Here is a 16,801-nt window from a genome sequence, read left to right on the forward strand (position 1 = left end):
AGTTCGCTCCTTTTCTTTTTTTTTTTTTCTGCAAGGGGTCGTCCTTCTCCCGCACATGTTACAGATGTGATGTCTCCATTCTGTTTTCTTTTCCTTTTTTTGTACTTTTTTTCTTCTTATTTTTGTTTATGTTTTTCTCTTTTAAATTCAACGGAAAAATTCCAAATTTTAAAAGGTTGTGAGTTGAATTTTGTATAGAAATCGTAAAATGTTCGCGAACTCAGAAAATGGTAGAGAAATCATAAAATAAATAAGATTAAGAAACTGTTTGCATAGTATAAAAACATTATTTCAAAACAAATATTCATGATTTTTAAAAGGTGATCGTGAATTCAAAACATATTTAACAATTTGAAAATTATGTCCATACAATTTTAGAAAATGTTTGCATCGGTTAAATATTTTTTAGGGGATAATAGAGGTTGTTTTATGATTTTATTTAGTCCATGACGCATCGGTTAAAAAAGGGTTGTTGTGTTCTATACAATGCTTGCTCCAGAAAAATTGACACAACTTTCTATGGCGCAATGCTAGGTCAAGATGAGACGTAGTTTATGACATGACATTTTAAAAGTCCTTATCTCATCCTGACATAGTCTAATTGTTTTTCCCCATTGCAATGCATGGGCATATTTGCTATATCTCTACCTAATAGAGGATAAGCGGCAACACAAATATGATATCTCGCGAAAATAAAGGAGATGGACCTATTGTGATCTTGAGTGATGGTTGTTGGGTTAAGAGTGTGTGTTATGTTTTCTCTTCCGTTGCAATGAATAAAGAAGAAAAAGAGATAGTACAAATGCCCGTGCGTTGCAACGGGCAACTATGCAACACTTTTTATATCGAGTGTTGGCTAACGCCAGATATAAGTTTACAAGCATAGCATTTTGGACCATAAAAATCAGATGTCAAGAAACCACCCTAGTGGCGTTCGTCAAGACCTAATTCAGCTCCGCACTTTCATCCGACGAAAGAGTAGTTCTGCATGGAATAGTCTTTCAATTGATTTTATTTTTTCTTGTTCAGAAAAACACGATTTGTTTTTAAAAAGGTATATTTTTTGCAAAATTTTTAGAACATTTTCTAAAAATTGATTCAATTTTTTGGTGATGAACATTTTTTGGAAAATTATATTTCATTTGTATTTTTTTTTGCACTATTTTTGGGCTTGGCCCAAGCAGAAGGACTTGACTTATACACACACTGACAACAAGTACTTTTTTGTTACTAAAAGAAAGAGAGACGCACGAACTCGATCTCCTTGGAATTTTTTTTTGAGGGAGATCTCCCTGGAGATTATATGTTATTAAGGGGTGTTGTATATGTATATTCCGTTGCCATCTGGTGGAAGGGTTGTGGGATAGGAAGGGGCGTATGATGAAGTTTGACCGAGTGCTTTATTCTGGAATTTGAGACATATTCTTTGAGTGTTTAATTATTGCTACCCATGAATATACTCCCTCCATTCCAAATTATAGGGAGTTCTAGCTTATTTCTTAATCGGATGTATATAGACGCGTTTTGATGTGTTTCTTCACTCATTTCAGTTCATATGTAGTCTTTATAAAAATATTTAAAACATCTTATATTAGTGAACGAAGGAAGTACACTATTGTAACCTTTATATATGAATCTTAATGAACTTCCTGCATCCTCACAAAAAACATGATTATTTCCCTATATCTATTTCCAAATGGGTCTATCTTTTTGACTCTCCATATTTTGAAATTGATTACTATAATACATTAGAAATTTTAGAAATTAATGAGCCCCAATGACAGAGAATTAAATTATTTTTATATAAGTGAATCCTCTCAATTTGGACATGCCCTGAACCGGGTACTTGGAAGCTATACCTGAATCAAATCATGACACGAGGTAAATATAGGATTGTATTGCGTTAAAACATACTTTCAGCAAGTATGGTAATGGTGCAAGTCATTATCATTTCTCATAAACACAAAGACTGATTATTTGCACAATAAAATTAATAAAGCACTATTGTGTAGGTACATAAGTAAAGAGAACAGACGAGCGCCATTGGGTTATTATCTGAATGAAAGTCTGCTGATAAAAATAATCAAACCCTGACCATCCCATGCAGAATGAGTAAATGAGCAATCTCTGGTAACATCACAAGATTTATTAACTTTGGCATGAACAAACCCTTCAACACCGAGTAGCATATAATCCAATCACGAAAAATAAATAAAAAAAAGCTGAACAACCCAGAACATGTGATGCCTTTATTTTGCATGTGGACTCATATCAAATATAGCGGGTGCAGCGCAGAGCATCTGAAGATATTGAACGCATCCCGCTCACTGCGACATACAGAAATTTGTTGGCAATCGACGGCGGTCATCTCTTGTCCGATGGCTCAATCCTGACCACTTCTCCTGTCGTCAAGTCATCACAGCTTCGCAGGCACGACCATGAGCAGAGCATAAACAACCATGCCATAAATATCTGATCATCGAGAAGCACAACCTAAAACATTGAATGAATAGAGCATTACAGCCCAAGAGGTAGAATAACACGTACATTCACAATGTTGTTCTAAGCATAGTCGAAATTGTTGGGGAACGTTGCAGAAAATTGAAAATTTTCCTACGGTTTCACCAAGATCCATCTATGAGTTCATCTAAGCAATGAGTCATGGGAGAGAGATTGCATCTACATACCACTTGTAGATCGCGTGCGGAAGCGTTCAAGGGAACGGGGATGATGGAGTCGTACTCGCCGTGATCCAAATCACCGATGACCAAGTGCTGAACGGACAGCACCTCCGCGTTCAACACACATACGGAACGGACGACGTCTCCTCCTTCTTGATCCAGCAAGGGGAAAGGAGAGGTTGAGGAAGAAGGCTCCAGCAGCAGCACGACGGCGTGGTGTTGGTGGAGAGGCAGTACTCCGACAGGGCTTCGCCAAGCGCTAACGGAGGAGGAGAGGTGTTGGGGAGGGGAGGGGCTGCGCCTTGGATCAGGTGTTCAGCCCTCCCCTCGCCCCTCTATTTATAGGGGAAGGGGAAAGGGGGCCGGCCCCCTCTAGATGAGATCTAGAGGGGGGGCGGCCAGGGAGGGGGCTTGCCCCCCAAGCAAAGGGGGTGCGCCCCCCTTAGGGTTCCCCCCCCCCAACCCTAGGCGCATGGGCCCAAGGGGGGGTGCCCCAGCCCTCCAGGGGCTAGTTCCCTGCCCCATGCGGCCCATGGGGCCCTCCGAGAGGGGTGGCCCCTCCCGATGGACCCCCGGAACCCTTCTGGTGGCCCCGGTACAATACCGATATGCCCCCGAAACTTTCCGGTGTCCGCATGACAACTTCCCATATATAAATCTTTACCTCCGGACCCTTCCGGAACTCCTCGTGACGTCAGGGATCTCATCCGGGACTCCGAACAACATTCGGTAATCACATACAAGTCTTCCTAATAACCCTAGCGTCATCGAACCTTAAGTGTGTAGACCCTACGGGTTCGGGAGGCATGCAGACATGACCGAGACGGCTCTCCGGTCAATAACCAACAGCGGGATCTGGATACCCATGTTGGCTCCCACATGCTCCTCGATGATGTCATTGGATGAACCACGATGTCGAGGATTCAATCAACCCCGTATACTATTCCCTTTGTCAATCGGTACGTTACGTGCCCGAGACTCGATCGTCGGTATCCCAATACCTCGTTCAGTCTCGTTACCGGCAAGTCACTTTACTCGTACCGTAATGCATGATCCCGTGACCAAACACTTGGTCACTTTGAGCTCATTATGATGATGCATTACCGAGTGGGCCCAGAGATACCTCTCCGTCATACGGAGTGACAAATCCCAGTCTCGATCCGTGTCAACCCAACAGACACTTTCGGAGATACCTGTAGTGCACCTTTATAGTCACCCAGTTACGTTGTGACGTTTGGTACACCCAAAGCACTCCTACGGTATCCGAAAGTTACATGATCTCATGGTCTAAGGAAGAGATACTTGACATTGGAAAAGCTCTACCAAAACGAACTACACGATCTTGTGCTATGCTTAGGATTGGGTCTTGTCCATCACGTCATTCTCCTAATGACGTGATCCCGTTGTCAATGACATCTAATGTCCATAGTTAGGAAACCATGACTATCTGTTGACCAACGAGCTAGTCAACTAGAGGCTTACTAGGGACGTGTTGTGGTCTATGTATTCACACGTGTATTACGATTTCCGGATAATACAATTATAGCATGAATAAAAGACAATTATCATGAACAAGGAAATATAATAATAATACTTTTATTATTGCCTCTAGGGCATATTTCCAACAGTCTCCCACTTGCACTAGAGTCAATAATCTAGTTACATTGTGATGAATCGAACACCCATAGAGTTCCGGTGTTGATCATGTTTTGCTCGTGAGAGAGGTTTAGTCAACGGATCTGCGACATTCAGATCCGTATGCACTTTGCAAATATCTATGTCTCCATCTTGAACATTTTCACGGATGGAGTTGAAGCGACGCTTGATGTGCCTGGTCTTCTTGTGAAACCTGGGCTCCTTGGCAAGGGCAATAGCTCAAGTGTTGCCACAGAAGAGTTTGATCGGCCCCGACGCATTGGGTATGACTTCTAGGTCGGTGATGAACTCCTTCACCCAAATTGCTTCATGTGCTGCCTCCGAGGCTGCCATGTACTCCGCTTCACATGTAGATCCCGCCACGACGCTCTGCTTGCAGCTGCACCAGCTTACTGCTCCACCATTCAACATATACACGTATCCGGTTTGTGACTTAGAGTCATCCAGATCTGTGTCGAAGCTAGCATCGACGTAACCCTTTACGACGAGCTCTTCGTCACCTCCATAAACGAGAAACATGTCCTTTGTCCTTCAGGATATTCTTGACCGCTGTCCAGTGTTCCTTGCCGGAATTACTTTGGTACCTTCCTACCAAACTTACGGCAAGGTTTACATCAGGTCTGGTACACAGCATGGCATACATAATAGATCCTATGGCTGAGGCATAGGGGATGACGCTCATCTCTTCTTTATCTTTTGCCGTGGTTGGGCATTGAGCCGAGCTCAATCTCACACCTTGCAGTACAGGCAAGAACCCTTTCTTGGACTGATCCATTTTGAAATTCTTCAAAATCTTATCAAGGTATGTGCTTTGTGAAAGACCTATGAGGCGTCTCGATCTACCCCTATAGATCTTGATGCCTAATATGTAAGCAGCTTCTCCAAGGTCCTTCATTGAAAAACACTTATTCAAGTAGGCCTTAATGTTGTCCAAGAATTCTATATCATTTCCCATCAAAAGTATGTCATCTACATATAATATGAGAAATGCTACAGAGCTCCCACTCACTTTCTTGTAAACGCAGGCTTTTCCATAAGTCTGCATAAACCCAAACGCTTTGATCATCTCATCAAAGCGAATGTTCCAACTCCGAGATGCTTGCACCAGCCCATAAATGGATCGCTGGAGCTTGCATACTTTGTTAGCATTCTTAGGATCGACAAAACCTTCCGGCTGCATCATATACAGTTCTTCCTTAAGATGCCCGTTAAGGAATGCCATTTTGACGTCCATCTGCCATATCTCATAATCACAGTATGCGGCAATTGCTAACATGATTCGGACGGACTTAAGCTTCGCTACAGGAGAGAAAGTCTCATCGTAGTCAATCCCTTGAACTTGCCGATAACCCTTAGCGACAAGTCGAGCTTTATAGATGGTGACATTACCATCCGCGTCCGTCTTCTTTTTAAAGATCCATTTGTTTTCTATTGCTCGCCGATCATCGGGCAAGTCAGTCAAAGTCCATACTTTGTTTTCATACATGGATTCTATCTCGGATTTCATGGCTTCTAGCCATTTGTTGGAATCTGGGCCCGCCATCGCTTCTTCATAGTTCGAAGGTTCACCGTTATCTAACAACATGATTTCCAGGACAGGGTTGCCATACCACTCTGGTGCGGAACGAGTCCTTATGGACCTACGAAGTTCAGTAGCAACTTGATCATAAGTACTCCCTCCTTCCATCTATATAGGGCCTAATGCATTTTTTAAGACTGCCTTTTACTATTGACAAGATTAATAGTACATGACATGCACTATGTGAAAATTATATCATTGAAAGCTACTTTCACACACGAATTTAACGGTGTTCTTTGTCTAAGTTGCATGTCATATATTATTGCTCTAATATTTGGTCAAAGTTAGCATCAAAAAACGCATTAGGCCCTATATAGATGGAAGGAGGGAGTACCTTGATCATCATCATTAATTTCCTCTCCAGTCGGTGTAGGCACCACAGGAATGTTTTCATGAGCTGCACTACTTTCCGGTTCAAGAGGTGGTACTTCATTGAGTTCTACCTTCCTCCCACTTACTCCTTTCGAGAGAAACTCTTTTTCCAGAAAGGATCCGTTCTTGGCAACGAAGATCTTGCCCTCGGATCTTAAGTAGAAGGTATACCCAATGGTTTCCTTAGGGTATCCTATGAAGACGCATTTTTCCGACTTGGGTTCGAGCTTTACAGGTTGAAGTTTCTTGACATAAGCATCACATCCCCAAACTTTTAGAAACGACAGCTTAGGTTTCTTCCCAAACCATAATTCATATGGTGTCGTCTCAACGGATTTAGACGGTGCCCTATTTAAAGTGAATGTAGCTGTCTCTAGAGCATATCCCCAAAATGATAGCGGTAAATCGGTAAGAGACATCATAGATCGCACCATATCCAATAGAGTGCGATTACGACGTTCGGACACACCGTTACGCTGAGGTGTTCCAGGCGGCGTGAGTTGTGAAACGATTCCACATTTTCTTAAGTGTGTACCAAATTCGTGACTTAAATATTCTCCTCCACGATCCGATCGTAAGAACTTTATCTTTCGGTCACGTTGATTCTCTACTTTATTCTGAAATTCCTTGAACTTTTCAAAGGTCTCAGACTTGTGTTTCATCAAGTAGACATACCCATATCTACTCAAGTCATCAGTGAGAGTGAGAACATAACGATATCCTCCGCGAGCCTCAACGCTCATTGGACCACACACATCAGTATGTATGATTTCCAATAAGTTGGTTGCTCGCTCCATTGTTCCGGAGAACGGGGTCTTGGTCATTTTGCCCATGAGGCATGGTTCGCATGTGTCAAATGATTCATAATTTAGAGACTCTAAAAGTCCATCAGCATGGAGCTTCTTCATGCGCTTGACACCAATGTGACCAAGGCGGCAGTGCCACAAGTATGTGGGACTATCGTTATCAACTTTACATCTTTTGGTATTCACACTATGGATATGTGTAACATTACGTTCGAGATTCATTAAGAATAAACCATTGACCATCGGGGCATGAACATAAAACATATCTCTCATATAAATAGAACAACCATTATTCTCGGATTTAAATGAGTAGCCATCTCGTATTAAACGAGATCCAGATACAATGTTCATGCTCAAACTTGGCACTAAATAACAATTATTGAGCTTTAAAACTAATCCCGTAGGTAAATGTAGAGGTAGCGTGCCGACGGCGATCACATCGACCTTGGAACCATTCCCGACGCGCATCGTCACCTCGTTCTTCGCCAGTCTCCGCTTATTCCGCAGCTCCTGCTGTGAGTTACAAATGTGAGCAACGGCACCGGTATCAAATACCCAGGAGTTACTACGAGTACTGGTAAGGTACACATCAATTACATGTATATCAAATATACCTTTAGTGTTGCCGGCCTTCTTGTCTGCTAAGTATTTGGGGCAGTTCCGCTTCCAGTGACCCTTCCCCTTGCAATAAAAGCACTCAGTCTCAGGCTTGGGTCCATTCTTTGACTTATTCCCGGCAACTGGCTTACCGGGCGCGGTAACATCTTTGTCGTCCTTCTTGAAGTTCTTCTTACCCTTGCCCTTCTTGAACTTAGTGGTCTTATTGACCATCAACACTTGATGTTCTTTCTTGATTTCAACCTCTGCTGACTTCAGCATTGAGAATACTTCAGGAATGCTCTTCACCATCCCCTGCATATTGTAGTTCAACACAAAGCTCTTGTAGCTCGGTGGGAGCGACTGAAGGATTCTGTCAATGACCGCCTCTTCCGGGAGATTGATCTCCAACTGGGACAGGCGATTGTGCAACCCAGACATTTTGAGTATGTGCTCACTGACAGAACTGTTTTCCTCCATCTTACAACTATAGAACTTGTCGAAGACTTCATATCTCTCGACCCGGGCATGAGCTTGGAAAACCATTTTCAGCTCCTCGAACATCTCATATGCTCTATGCTTCTCAAAACGCTTTTGGAGCCCCGGATCTAAGTTGTAAAGCATGCCGCACTGAACGAGGGAGTAATCATCAGCACGTGATTGCTAAGTGTTCATAACGTCTTGGTTCTTTGGGATGGGTGCTTCACCTAGCGGTGCATCTAGGACATAATCTTTCTTGGCTGCTATGAGGATGATCCTCAGGTTCCGGACCCAGTCCGAATAGTTGCTGCCATCATCTTTCAGCTTGGTTTTCTCTAGGAACGCGTTGAAGTTCATGTTGACATGAGCGTTGGCCATTTGATCTACAAGACATATTTTGCAAAAGTTTTAGACTAAGTTCATGATAATTAAGTTCATCTAATCAAATTATTTAATGAACTCCCACTCAGATTAGACATCCCTCTAGTCATCTAAGTGTTACACGATCCGAGTCGACTAGGCGGTGTCCGATCATCGCGTGAGACGGACTAGTCATCATCGGTGAACATCTCCATGTTGATCATATCTTCCATACGACTCATGTTCGACCTTTCGGTCTCTGTGTTCCGAGGCCATGTCTATACATGCTAGGCTCGTCAAGTTAACCCTAAGTATTCTGCATGTGTAAATCTGTCTTATACCCGTTGTATGTGAACGTAAGGATCTATCACAACCGATCATCATGTGGTGCTTCGAAACGACGAACTTTAGCAACGGTGCACAGTTAGGGGGAACACTTTCTTGAAATTATTATAAGGGATCATCTTATTTACTACCGCCGTTCTAAGTAAACAAGATGCATAAAACATAATAAACATCACATGCAATTATATAGTAGTGACATGATATGGCCAATATCATATAGCTCCTTCGATCTCCATCTCCGGGGCTCCATGATCATCTTCGTCACCGGCATGACACCATGATATCCATCATCATGATCTCCATCATTGTGTCTTCATGAAGTTGTCATGCCAACGACTACTTCTACTTCTATGGCTAACGCGTTTAGCAATAAAGTAAAGTAATTTACATGGCGTTCTTTAATGACACGCAGGTCATACAAAAATAAAGACAACTCCTATGGCTCCTGCCGGTTGTCATACTCATCGACATGCAAGTCGTGATTCCTATTACAAGAACATGATCTCATACATCACAATATATCATTCATCATTCATCACAATTTCTGGCCATATCACATCACATGACAATTGCTGCAAAAACAAGTTAGACGTCCTCTAATTGTTGTTGCATCTTTTACGTGGCTGCAATTGGGTTCTATCAAGAACGTTTTCTTACCTACGAATAACCACAACGTGATTTTGTCAACTTCTATTTACCCTTCATAAGGACCCTTTTCATCTAATCCGCTCCAACTAAAGTAGGAGAGATAAACACCCGCTAGCCACCTTATGCAACTAGTGCATGTCAGTCGGTGGAACCTGTCTCACGTAAGCGTACGTGTAAGGTCGGTCCGGGCCGCTTCATCCCACAATACCGCTGAAGAAAGAAAAGACTAGTAGCGGCAAGCAAGTTGACAAGATCTACGCCCACAACAAAATTGTGTTCTACTCGTGCAATAGAGAACTATGCATAGACCTAGCTCATGATGCCACTGTTGGGGAACGTTGCAGAAAATTAAAAATTTTCCTACGATTTCACCAAGATCCATCTATGAGTTCATCTAAGCAACGAGTCATGGGAGAGAGATTGCATCTACATACCACTTGTAGATCGCGTGCGGAAGCGTTCAAGGAAACGGGGATGATGGAGTCGTACTCGCTGTGATCCAAATCACCGATGACCAAGTGCTGAACGGACAGCACCTTCGCGTTCAACACACATACGGAACGGGCGACGTCTCCTCCTTCTTGATCCAGCAAGGGGAAAGGAGAGGTTGAGGAAGAAGGCTCCAGCAGCAGCACGACGGTGTGGTGTTGGTGGAGAGGCAGTACTCCGACAGGGCTTCGCCAAGCGCTAACGGAGGAGGAGAGGTGTTGGGGAGGGGAGGGGCTGCGCCTTGGATCAGGTGTTCAGTCCTCCCCTCGCCCCTCTATTTATAGGGGAAGGGGAAAGGGGGCCGGCCCCCTCTAGATGAGATCTAGAGGGGGGGCCAGGGAGGAGGCTTGCCCCCCAAGCAAAGGGGGTGCGCGCCCCTTAGGGTTCCCCCCCAACCCTAGGCGCGTGGGCCCAAGGGGGAGGGGCGCCCCCAGCCCTCCAGGGGCTGGTTCCCTGCCCCATGCGGTCCATGGGGCCCTCCAAGAGGGGTGGCCCCTCCCGGTGGACCCCCGGAACCCTTCCGGTGGCCCCGGTACAATACCGATATGCCCCCGAAACTTTCCGGTGTCCGCATGACAACTTCCCATATATAAATCTTTACCTCCGGACCCTTCCAGAACTCCTCATGATGTCCGGGATCTTATTTGGGACTCCGAACAACATTCGGTAATCACATACAAGTCTTCCTAATAACCCTAGCGTCACCGAACCTTAAGTATGTAGACCCTACGGGTTCGGGAGGCATGCAGACATGACCGAGACGGCTCTCCGGTCAATAACCAATAGCGGGATCTGGATACCCATGTTGGCTCCCACATGCTCCTCGATGATGTCATCGGATGAACCACGATGTCGAGGATTCAATCAACCCCGTATACTATTCCCTTTGTCAATCGGTACGTTACGTGCCCGAGACTCGATCGTCGGTATCCCAATACCTCGTTCAGTCTCGTTACCGGCAAGTCACTTTACTCGTATCATAATGCATGATCCCGTGACCAAACACTTGGTCACTTTGAGCTCATTATGATGATGCATTACCGAGTGGGCCCAGAGATACCTCTCCGTCATACGGAGTGACAAATCCCAGTCTCGATCTGTGTCAACCCAACAGACACTTTCGGAGATACCTATAGTGCACCTTTATAGTCACCCAGTTACGTTATGACATTTGGTACACCCAAAGCACTCCTACGGTATCCGGGAGTTACATGATCTCATGGTCTAAGGAAGAGATACTTGACATTGGAAAAGCTCTAGCAAAACGAACTACACGATCTTGTGCTATGCTTAGGATTGGGTCTTGTCCATCACGTCATTCTCCTAATGACGTGATCCCGTTGTCAATGACATCTAATGTCCATAGTCAGGAAACCATGACTATCTGTTGACCAACGAGCTAGTCAACTAGAGGCTTACTAGGGACGTATTGTGGTCTATATATTCACACGTGTATTACGATTTCCAAATAATACAATTATAGCATGAATAAAAGACAATTATCATGAACAAGGAAATATAATAATAATACTTTTATTATTGCCTCTAGGGCATATTTCCAACAGAAATGCCATGCAAACTAAGTACAACATGTTAAACGCTCGATAAAGAAATCCCTAGTAAAAAGTATATCATTCAATATACGTACACATGTATAATGTTAGAGGCACTTGATCCTTGGCAAGTAGTACAGGGGAACATCAGGAGAAGAAGGAAAAGTTGGAAAACATGACCGGCCTGTATTAGCAGTTCATGTGCGCTTGTAAATGAATTAGTGAGTTCAATGTGGCCCATCCTTCCAGATATAGAAAATATATGTTGATATTTTAAATAACCAATAAATTTATCTGCATCATGCAACATAAAATTGAAGCCCAATAAGATTATGAATAACGCACAGATGGAAAGCCTACAATGGATTTAACACACAAACATCTCAAAACTGCTACTGTCCTCCCTAGCATATATTCAATAACAGATGTAGCAAAGATTACCTTTGACTGCAAAAACGTTTGCTTTTACTGGAAATTGTTGAGTTCCTCCACCACATATGTACACATGCAGCTATCCGAAGTGAAATTCTGTTTTCTGTAGCACTCAAAGTATCACAAAAGATATTTAATGATGTCAGTTTTTTTCTTGAAGAGACCAAGGGGAATAAGGTTGAGCGGGGAAGACGTACATGATACATCATCCAACGGCTGCAAAAAATGAATACCACCTGGTAGAAACTAATCACACATTTAAATGTCTAAGCAAAGCAGGACATGCAACAAAAAATCCAAAGAGAATAATACCATGGCTTTAATGCTCCAATCACTATTCAGGGGTCTTGTATCAGGCATGCCGCTGCTACTGTCACCACTCCTGTCAGATTTTTCTGGGCTTCTCCAAGCTGATTACCCAGGATGCCCCAACTTTTTTGTTCACTGTTTCCTCAAAATGATTTCTGCACTCTCCAAAACAAAATTATTATGAGTTTAAGCAAGTCATAATTAACTTCAAGTTTAGAAGATCAGCACTGCTAAGCTTTCCACTAATGTATTGCAAGAGATGCGGCAAAGATAAACCAATGCAAATTAAGGATCTCAATCATCTCAGACAAAGCACTCCGATGAAGCAAATATGCCAAACCACGAATCGTATAGGTCAAGAAGCTTTACTCATGTCCACTGACGGCGCCTCACTGACGACCATGCCTGGTGGTTGGTACCATTGTAGTCTGCACAAGCAATCATCATCACACGCAACTTCTGATCTAATTAATTAGAGTGCTCTTTCTCATCCAGCTGAAGAATATCTTCCCCTGAAAAAAACTACAAACTCCCTAAGTAAAATAAAACCAAAGGCATAGACAGAAAAAATTTCTTCCATGTCAACTGAAGGTCGATGGAAAAAGCAACTTCTGATCTAATTAATCAGAGTGCTCTTTCTTATCTAGCAGAAGAATCTCTTGCCCTGAAAAAAGAACTGTACGAACTCCCTAAGTGAAAGAAAACCAAAGGCACATATAGAAACAATTTCTTCCCTGTCAATTGAAGCTCGACAGAAAATGCTACCTTCAACCAATCAATTATTGCCCAGTGCCTTTGAAGAACTATTGCTGCCTCAGGCCCTGAACTTTGTCCACCTGCTGATTTCTTCTATGGCTAGGGAGCATGCGTTCTTCTAGGGATTGGTCAGATAGGAAAAAAATGGATCCCAAGACTTAGTAGGCACAAGTGATCTTTGGGAAAATAAATGGGTTTCGCAACCTCAGAAGAGGCATAAACGTATGAAAACAATCAGAAACCATATATTGTCAACAAAGGGCATTCAAGTATCCATGATCTCATGAAAAAAAGTATCCATGATCTCGAGATAAAGCAAATACAGTCAGTTGCTAGATCCATGAATAACTCATTATCACTGAAGAATTAAGGAGTCAGCATGAACTACCTAAAGCAGGGAAGACCAAAAAGAATGCCAGATTAGAAGGATCAGTTTCCCCTAAACAGCACATTGGGTGGTAAGAAATGTATCATGCGCATGGAGTGAAAATATACTTAATGCAAACCTTTGAACTGAAAATCTACACGGATACACTTTTTAGGCAAATGCAGCGAAATACATGTGAGCATTATATAGACGTACCAAACCATAAGAAGCAACCAATTGAATATCAACATAAACCAACTCTCATCGCCCCTCGCCTCTAACTCTCTACATAACTGTAGCATTCTGTTGCTTAACAAAAATAATGATTGCATGTAGGCCTGCAGATGCTACACCCAGAAAAGAAAAAGTGAACAGTTTTCACAAATCTTAGCATGGCAATGTGAATTTAAATTCAATATAATAAAAAATGAGTCACCCAAAAGTGGATTTAAAAAGATTCGCATGGAAATGTCACGAGGATTGCTTCCCAATCTTCAGAAACTGAAGCATGTATCATCATCAATTCACTTACACAATTCAATTTTATATTTCAAGGTCATTTGGACACATCAATGGAACACCACATACTTATATAAGGTTCATGTTTGCATAAATAAACCACAACTCCTAGAAGTGCAAGGCATCAGAAATTCATGTATAGAACACTGAAGCCCAAAATTAAGTTGCTAAATATTGAAAATATCCATAGCTAAATTGTCCAACTTTCTGACACATTACCCACTGAATTCCTTTATAATTCAAACAACTGCATCCAGTAGCAGCAGCAGCCGCAACCATCCAAAATTCTCTTGAATACAACCTTGTGCAATCGCTGGTGTGTAGCTCAGATCAACACTAAACTACACGGGGCTCCAATTTCAACCAGAGAAATCTAATCCAAGGTAGCAAATTAATGGGGAAGGGAGAGGGGATGTACCTTACGTGTGAGGAAGAGAGGGATTAGGAGATGGAGAAGATGTAGACAGCCCAAGAGATCAGGGAAAGAATCGTTAGAGAGAAGGCCGAGGGGATAAGGCACACGAGGGGAACGGACGAAGCCCGACGAAGGCGACGACCGAACGTCGCTCACTTGCTCGACCCCGAGTGCTTCAACCACGAGGGAGGAGAGCTCCCTCGATCCCCGACGCCTCCGCGCACCCGAGTCCCACCTCAGCCGATGGCCGGCGAACCACCGGCAAGCAGCAGCAGCAGCAGGGCTGAAAAATAAAAGAGTGTGCATGGTGTTTTTTCTTACAGAATACTTTTATATGCCCTGTTCTATTTTGCTTCAGGTTTAGGACTATTTGGTCTTCTACATAATCCATGTTTTCAACTGCAAAAATTTATTTTTATTATTATCATATTTACTATTTGTCAGTAGTAATACATAACACGTCGCTGGTGAAAAGCCTACTGAAAAGATTAATTACTCAATAATGTTGTCTTAAGAATCAATCTTTTTGAAAAGTTCTATGTTCACCACTGTTGCCATCTGTTCCTATTTGTTGTTTTTTCCTATGGCAGTTTGGAGCAAGTGATTGGCCTATAATCTAATTAATATTCAGGCTTGCTGAGAATTTTTTACTATGAGATAAGTAGATGATCATTTAACCCACAGCGAAAATAAAGTAGATTATGGTGACCGAACTGAGCACACGCTGACTTAGTGCTTCGACCCTTCATGTTTATTATTCACTAAATCTGGTCCTTCCATTACTATTGAACTAAACTCAAAGTTGTTGCTATGTCAAATCAGTTGCCTGCTTGCCATAGTTTATCTCCCTATTTTGTGCCCTGTTGATTAGCTAATTGCCATGAGAAAGAAACATTATGCATCTACATGTATCTTATCTCTCTGAAGTCATAAAATTGTAGTGAGATGCAGTGCCCACGAAATTGGCATGTTTAAATATAAAATTATTTCCTTTAATGATGGATGAGACCTTTTAGCTTAGATGGCATGTTTTTGAATCATATATATATCATAGCTTTGTGAAACGGACTTACAATGCTTTATGTTTTTAGTCCTAGAGTTATACATGAGCGTTCATTTTGCATCCAACGATGAATATCATTGTTAGATCAAAGGAGACTTTCGGAACAAAGGTGTTTTTCAGAAAAGCAAAAAGAAAATGGCAGACAATCTATTTCAATAAAAAGCTACTCTTCCATAAAAACAGATGAAGAACGCTAAGGTGCCTTCTTCACGTCTGAACTTCATGCTACATAAAGAACTAATCAGTTTAACCTTATTATCGATGTATATTAAAATTAGATACAAAAAATGGTGCATAATGGGATATAAAGCAGGTTGTGCCCTTTTTCGCCCGATGCAACGCACGGGCATTCATACTAGCGATATTCAAACACGTTTTTTTTATTTTGTGTGAACACCGAGGCCATCACCGGGGAGGGTGAGAAGGAGGATAAGCGGCAACACAAATATGATGCCTCGCAAAAATAAATGAGATGGACCTATTGTGATCTTGAATGATGGTTGTTGGGTTAAGAGCGTGTGTTATGTTTTCTTTTCCGTTACAAGGCACGGGCTCTTTTGCTATCTCTATCTCTACCTCTCTATCTCTACCTAATAATAAAAAGAATTGGGTTTCTGCCGTACGTCATAAAAACTACCCTCGAAATTGCCCTAAATTACCCACTATGCCACCTATAAGTGAAAAAAACGATTCAGTTTTTTTTCTTGAAGGCCGCCGCGGGGTTTGGTTATTATAGAGTGGTACCCTAATAAATCACAAGCAGAAGAGTGCCGCACTGGTCTGTGCTTCGACACATCATGTGGGAGACCTGGGTTCGATCCCTAGTTCGCCCCTTTTCTCTTTTTTTTCTGCAAGGGGTCGTCCTTCTCCCGCACATGTTACAGATGTTTTCATTCTGTTTTCTTTTCCTTTTTTTGTACTTTTTTTCTTCTTATTTTTGTTTATGTTTTTCTCTTTTAAATTCAACGGAAAAATTCCAAATTTTAAAAGGTTGTGAGTTGAATTTTGTATAGAAATCGTAAAATGTTCACGAACTCAGAAAATGGTAGAGAAATCATAAAATAAATAAGATTAAGAAACTGTTTGCATAGTATAAAAACATTATTTCAAAACAAATATTCATGATTTTTAAAAGGTGATCGTGAATTCAAAACATATTTAACAATTTGAAAATTATGTCCATAAAAATTTAAAAATGTCTGCAAAAATTCGAACAGATACGTAAATAACGATAAGACAAACCATCACTTTTCTCTTTTTTTTCTGCAAGGGGTCGTCCTTCTCCCGCACATGTTACAGGTGTGATGTTTTCATTCTGTTTTCTTTTCCTTTTTTTGTACTTTTTTTCTTCTTATTTTTGTTTATGTTTTTCTC

At 42.0% G+C, this 16,801-nt stretch overlaps 1 long non-coding RNA gene across 1 annotated transcript; it reads right to left on the bottom strand.

Annotated features, from left to right (window-relative positions):
- Nucleotides 1-2,233: 2,233 nt before the first annotated feature.
- On the bottom strand, nucleotides 2,234-12,360 carry LOC119321976. Its single transcript, XR_005155323.1, has 4 exons — nucleotides 12,311-12,360; nucleotides 12,196-12,234; nucleotides 12,008-12,101; nucleotides 2,234-2,493 (listed from the first exon to the last, which is right to left on the bottom strand). It is a non-coding gene; the product is annotated as an uncharacterized LOC119321976 (long non-coding RNA).
- Nucleotides 12,361-16,801: the final 4,441 nt, after the last annotated feature.

This window comes from Triticum dicoccoides, chromosome 6B (genome assembly GCF_002162155.2).
Source record: "Triticum dicoccoides isolate Atlit2015 ecotype Zavitan chromosome 6B, WEW_v2.0, whole genome shotgun sequence".
NCBI classification, from domain to species: domain Eukaryota; kingdom Viridiplantae; phylum Streptophyta; class Magnoliopsida; order Poales; family Poaceae; genus Triticum; species Triticum dicoccoides.